The following is a 7,451-nucleotide window of genomic DNA, read 5'->3' as shown; positions in this document are numbered from 1 at the left end:
GGGCTCATACAACTGATCACAATCCATACATACATCAGTTGTGTAAAGCACATTTGTACATTCATTGCCCTCATCATTCTCAAAACATTTGCTCTTCACTTAAGCCCCCAGCATCAGCTCCTCATTTTTCCCCTCCCTCCCCACTCCCCTCTCCCTTATGAACCCTTGATAATTTATAAACTATTATTTTGTCATATCTTGCACTGTCTGACGTCTCCCTTCACCCACTTTTCTGTTGTCTGTCCCTCAGGGAGGAGGGTATATGTAGATTCTTGTAATAGGTTCCCCCTTTCCACCCCACCCTCCCTGAGAGCATTCGTAAATGCAGTTAGTTTTGTGATTTTTCTGTTTTCTATATACATATTGCATTTCAAGAAGCCTGGGTGGTGTACTGCTTACACATTGGGCTACAAATCTCAAGGTGTAAACACCAGCTGCTTCTTGGGAGGAAGACAAGGGTTTCTATTCCCCTAAAGAGTTACAATCTCAGAAACCTACAGGGACTGTCTGACTCAGGCCTCCAGGGTCAAATGGACTCGATGTTCTTCGTTTGGGATGGTGCAAGCAGTTTGTAGTCAGCTGCTAAACGAAACATGGGCGGTTCAAGCTCAGTCAGTGACTTCACGGAAGAAAGACCTGGCACATTGCCTCCATAAAGGGAGAGCCAAGAAAACCCCACAGATCAGTTCTACTCTGCAACAGATGGGGTCACCGTGGGTCAGACTCACGCCAAAGAAAGACAACAGTATGTCCTATCACAGTGATATTTTTATGTAAAAAATGGAGATGTTGAGGTCATTCATGACTTGTTTCTGAGATCCAGCTCAGATTTATTGTGACTATTTTCAGGTGGCTGAGCCAGTCCCGACTCTCGGTGAATTTACACACCAGAACAGAACACTGCCTAGTTAGCCATCATTTTCACAATTGTTGTTATATTTGTTGTAGCCCCTGTGCCAAGCCATTTCCGTGAGGGTCTTCCTCTTTTTCATTGACTCTCTGTTTTCCAAGTGCGATGTCCTTTGGGACAAGGTCATGGAAAAAGAGGAAGAGATTGATTGACACAACAATGGGTTCAAACGCAGCACAGTGTGAGCATGGTACAGGATCAGGCTGTGTTTCAAGCTGTTGTATGTAGTGTATCTATGAGTTGGAGCTGACTAGACATGACCAACAACATGACAATAGAGAAATGTGTGAAAATTCACCTTAATTTGGTTTATGATAACAGGTTAGTTATAGGCAAACAGTCTTTGTTTGTTAGTTTTTAATGATTGGGCTTAGGAGAGGCATAAAGAGAGATTGCTCTTCCCTGAGTCTTATGTTTGGTCTGTCTTTATAAGGGCAGCCAGTGTCTGGTAATTTCAGCTCAGCTAAAGGCAATAGTTATAAGTTCCAGATCATTAAGTCAATTCTCATATGGGCCAGCTGTCTTTGTTCAGTTCCAGGGCCACAGATTAACTCTGAACTGTCATCTCACAAATGGTACCATTGATCACTGAAGACAGAACCAGAGACTGTGAATGAAGTCCAAATCCATGACACCTACCAAGGCAAATTAGCAAAAGAAAATATAGTTTACTCGGAGTTGTAGTCTAGAGAGAGCAACTTTAAATTAACTAATTTAACTTTTGTAACAACCCATTAAGTTCGATATTGTTATCTCCTTATAAATATAGTGACACTCAGTCATGTTAAATATAACAGAAGGAAAAGATAATGTACTTTGGATTCAGATAACATTTTATTTGAAGTTGAATATTGATAAATCATGGCAGTGTGAAGTAAGAAAAGTTAATAACATAGGGTAAAAAGTATTTCACTTATATTATAAAGGTTACAAGAAATGAAGCCTATAAAGCACTTAGCATTATGCCCTACACATCAAATTTTCATTAAATGATATGCTTGAGCTCACACAATTAGTAAGATGGCACAGTTTAGACTTCTACATAGTTCTCTTGCCTGTGAGTCAAAATGAGGGAGACAATCTCCCTAATCTTTCTTTGGAGGGTGGCTTTTGAATGGATCAGTACATCTGAAGCACTCAGGAGTGTGGGAGGCTACCTGGGCTTCCTCAAATGTGTTCTCCACTATGTCCTGTGTGGTAGTTACATCATCGGGTGTCAATTCGGGTCTTGAGAGGATTAAGAGTGGAGGGGTGGAGTTTAGTCTGTCCATTGTGTCATAACCAATGAGGCCTCTGTATGGGCATGGCCTTCTCCTGAGGATTCTGGGAACTGCTGATTTCCTCCTTGGAGGCCGGAAGCAGACTCTCTCTCTCTCTCTTTCAGCTCACTCCCTAGGAAACTCTCTACTGACAGCTGCCTCTCTGGAGAGATGCTCTTCTGACAAGACACATGGCACTGCGCTGATAGACTGTGTGCACTGGGAACTGGAGGAGCCACCTGGAGAACCCTGCCAGTGCTGACTGAGACACTTCTATCACCACTGGATTCACAAAACTTGGTATCCACTGGCTTTTGATCCTCCTGCATTCGGCATCATTGCATGTGTTTCGTGAGTCTGAAGAGGACTTTATAGATTGGTTTCAGACATATGGGCTAATATCAGACTTAGGACTTGATCTGGACTGGGATGTTTTCTCAATATTTAACTGCTCTTGTATATAAAATTATCTTATACACATATGCATGTTTATGAATTTGTTTCTCTAGTTTAGTCAGAGTGACACACCTTGGTAGCCAGTTGTCCAGCTACACACCCTGTTTCCCATGTGACCGAGTCCTCACTAATGGGAAAGTGATAATGAGGAGCTCTCCCCCACTTGCTGATAAGGAAATATCTTAGTTGGAACCTCTATTTTCTGGGGGAAGGAAGTGCTCTTTACTTCAGACATATAAAATCACAGTATTTTGGAGAAGCCTCCAGTATTCATATCTATAAAATGTATTATACATGATTAAGACTTGAAACCATATCTATGTAACCATCCCTTCTCTTTTTAGAAAAGAAATATTAAGGTTAAAGGAAGGAAAAACTAAAATGAGAGAATAGGGAAAAAGAAAATTTGAAGCTAAGACAAGACTGAAGGTTTTTGGTTTCTGTTGGCATTTCTATTGTGGCATCAAGTCCACTTTAAAGGTCTGGCTTAACATTCCTGCTCTAGGTTCATTGAGACCCCTGCATTTCCTCAAAACTGTGAAAGGGAAAATACTTTTTAATACTTTTCTCTGTCTTCTCAGGAGGGGGTTATCTATTTCAGTGTGGAAAAATGAGGAGAGAGAGCTACGGAAACCTCAATTGCTCTACATAAGAAATGGGACTCAGGTCTGGATCTAATAGAGTTTAATGGAAAAAGTTGAAGAGCACCCAAAGCCTTCAATAACTTTTCTTTTCTGCATGTAGATAGTACGATGAAGAACTGCACGCATGTCTGGAAGCCTAGACTGGAATGCCTCAAATACTAAGTTCAGATTTATGGTTGGTGGGAGGTGAGACGAGTGTTTACCCGTGGGAATCCAACCAACATGGATTGCAAGAACTTGGTGCCCGTAACTAATCACCAATAAAAATACCATTTAGAACTGTTTGTAAGTACAGGCTCGAAAGCTTTTCAGTATTATGCACCCACTAACTTCTACGAGATTTCTATTTTTGAATAGTTATCTCCTTGTATCTTTCAATAGTGGCACTCAAATGCTTATTTCCTCTACACTTGATACTTGTACCTGAGATGCCAAATTGAGTTTAGGAAGCAAAAATTATCTCAACATTGACAACTGGTGTAGCGTCATCTTTATCTTCTTAGAGTGCTGCTTGATGAACAGCCTCATTTTGCTTCACAACAGCTGCATTTTATGGATGGAGCTTGTTATGCTTGTAAAACTCTAGGTTACAAGTTGGCTTGAGCGCAAATGTTCTGATTAATGTTCATTTGCACCATGGCATGAACAACATTTGAGGATTCAGTGGATGGAGAGAGAACCCTGTAGCATTATTAGAGGTACCTGCATTTCTGTAAAAATATCTTTTCAAATATGGATCAATGCTCACATCCTGTAAGAAATCAGATTTTGAGAAAAGCATCCCTCTTTTGTCTAAAAACTGTTGTTCAGAATTATCGCTTGCTTTTGTAGGATAAAAGAGTGGTTGAGTAGTATTTGAAAATGGTAAAAAGACTTTAAAATGTAACAGATTATTGCTTTATCCTTTTCATTTAGGCTATAAACTAATAAAGTCCAGGATTTCCTTTTATAATAATAAAGCAGTATGTTTAGAATTCCAGGAATATCCCAAAAAATATCAATAAAGAAGACTATGCTGGGAGATTTGATTGTGAGGGTTTGCTCTTTCTATTGTGTTTGGCTTTGTTTTTCAAAATAACTGTTAAGAATAGGATAGTAATTGCTTTTACAGCAACAACATTTCTTCAGGACACCCAGATGGGGTCTATTTTGGATGAAGTAGTTTCTTGCTGACAGCAACTTCCTTTCATTTCACTCTAATATTAAGAATCCTTTTCTTCAAAACACCTCTTGAAATTTACATCTAGAATAAGAAAATAGAGGATTCTAAATATGTCTTTGAAAATTAATTTTATAGTAGGTCTTGCTGTCTACGGGATTGAAATTTAGCAGCTGAGTCTCTCTAAGTGGGCTCTCTGGCTGTAGCCCAGGATTGAGTTAGTGACTAGGAGGAAGAGTGTATTGAAAACAAGGGAATGTTAGGGATGGCAATCAGCAAGCATTAAACAGTTCATGTTTTTAAAAAATGAGCTTTGAATCAGAGTCATAATCACTCAATCACCTGCTGAGTTCATTTGCCCTTCAGAAATAAAGGACATATCTAAGTGCAGAACATTTTAATAGAACAGTACCAGACAAGCTTGTTACTTCGAATTTTATTTGACAGGCTCGAGCTTGTTTCCAATATTCTTTTCCCGAATTACAGGGAAAACTGAATTTGAGGGCACATCGTGGACAGATAAATTGTAGATGACAAAAATAAAAAAGATATATAGTTTCCTGTTTCCTTACACAGATTGTTTTCCTGTGGCTGTGACTATTTGTTTCCATGAGGGGACAAACACATATTCAGTTCATTTAAAAGGCTTACTCCAACAACAGCTTGGAAAAGAAAATAACACAAATAGAAGTGTGATTTGAGCATACAACTTGGTAAAATAAATACGGTGGAGGTATTATATTTAAAATGGCATGGCGTTGCAGCCAATTATTTTTCTTCTTTGTAAAGTCTTTGTAATGACCTACATACATATTGACATCCCAATCTTGACTGCCACGGGGATCACAACATTAAATTAGATATTAATAATTTTTATATCTTGGCGGAAAATTTTGGATGCATTGAGCCTTTCTGATAAGGGTGAAAGAGTTCAAAGTGTGTTCCTAAACATATAAAGTTCTGCAAATTCATCTAGACAGTTTGCCTCACAATTCATAAAAGCAGAACAGATCCAAATGGGTGGGATAAAATAATGACCATTTCCCCACAATCTATCCTTCTTCCTTTTGCAAATAGCTCATCATCAGAGGGACACTCCAATAGTGGATTTTAGCATACTCTGGGACTTCAAAACACCAATCAATCTTGTTTCTCTAACTATACATTACCATTAATATTTTTATTCTTTTGAAGAGTATCTCATAGTTCCTTTCATAATTTTTAATGTTCCTTTGTGAATTGTAGAAAAATTAGAAAGGAAATAAAAATACTGTATCCTTTACTTCTCTTCCCAAACCTAACCAACTTGAAGGTTTTAGGACAATCCCTGACAGGGAGTAGGGCAGTGGAATATCGGACGTGCAGTGCAAGAGAGGTCTCAGTCAATCCCATTGGAAGCTCTGCTACTTGGAATGGACGTTCAGAGTTCTTTCAAGTTAAGGCATGGAACTGAGCCTTTGCATCTGTGCACTAAACAAGAATTGAATCGCGGGACATCCTCCGGGAAAAAGGCAAGGGCATGGGCTAGGTGGCTCCCTTGGACTGAAGGTAATTTCCAGAGAGGGGCAGCAGACAACTGGGAAAATGAGGGCATCGATAATGAAGGGGGAGATCTTGGAAGTGTACCACAACGTCTTCTACTGTCTACCTTATATGCTGCTTGGGCCCACTTGCTTCTTAAAGTAAGTTCACCTCAGGTAGGAACAGAGTCTTCAGGATTCTGTTTTGTTTTGTCATTTTTGGTTTTATATCCTGGGAAACTTCTGAAGGTTAGGGAGAAAAGACTACACCCCCCCATTGCTGCTGTTGGTCTTAGGGTCGCATTTGGCACATATTATCTCTCTCCTCTGAGACTCATTCTAGATGCTAACCCTCAGTACCTTTGTAAAAGGCAACGTGGAGGAAGTGTGTTGGGGTGTCTGTGGTTCAAACTCACCAGCCACTCTGTAGGGGAACGATAAGGCTAGCCTCCCTGGCAAAGATCTAAGGCTTGTAGGGTCATGATAAGTTGGAATCAACTGATGACAGTGGATAAGTACCTTGGCTGATCTGGTGGTTTACTTAGGGTTGGCCTTTATCCCTGTGAGGACTGAGCCCCAGGTGAGGATTTTGTTCTTCTTTACATTGAGATTGAATTCATACTGAAGGCTACAATTTTCCATCTTTATCAGCAAGTGCTTGAATTCCTCCTTACCTTCAGCAAGCAAGGTTGTGTCATCTGCATACCATAGGTTGTTAATAAGCCTTCCTCCAATCCTGATGCCTCACACATCTTCAAATAATCCAGCTTCTTTGATGATTTACTCGACATACAGATTGAACAAGTATGGTGGGAGGATGCAACCCTGACACAGACCTTTCCTGATTTTAAACCATGCAGAATTCCCTTGTTCTGTTTGAACAACTGCCTCTTGATCCATGTACAAGCTCCAAATGAGCACAATGAAATGTTCTGGAATTTCCATTCTTCTCAAGGTTATTCAGATTAGTATGGGCCACACAGCCCATTGGATAGTCAATGAAACACAAGTAAACATTTTTCTGGTCCTCTCTGGTTTGAACCAAGATCCACCTGACCTCAGCAATGATAGCCCTTGTTCCACATCCTCTTTTGAATCCAGCCTGAATTTCTGGCAGTTCCCTGTTAGTGTACTGCTTCAACTTTTGTTGGATGATTTTAAGCAAAATTTTACTTGTGTGAAATATCAATGATATCGTTCTGTAGTTAGAGCACTCTGTTGGCTCACCTAATTTTAGAATGGGCACAGATATGGATGTCCTCCAGTCAGTTAGCAAAATAGCTATCTTCCAAATTTCTCAGCATAGGCAAGTGAGTGCATTCACTGCTTTTTCAGCATTCTGAATCATTTCAGTGGACATTCTATTAATTTCTAGAAACTCAATTTTGGCTAATGCAGTTAGTAAAATTTGAACTTCTTCCTTAAGCCCCAATGATTGGTTCTTGCTCAAATGTTATCTCTTGAAAGCACCAGTCAAGAGATCAAAAGATGTATTGTATTAGG

Source organism: Echinops telfairi, unplaced genomic scaffold, assembly GCF_000313985.2.
Source record: "Echinops telfairi isolate 266 unplaced genomic scaffold, ASM31398v2 ScPeMD7_21;HRSCAF=78, whole genome shotgun sequence".
In the NCBI taxonomy this organism is placed as follows: Eukaryota; Metazoa; Chordata; class Mammalia; order Afrosoricida; family Tenrecidae; genus Echinops; species Echinops telfairi.
This window is presented reverse-complemented; position numbering follows the sequence as displayed.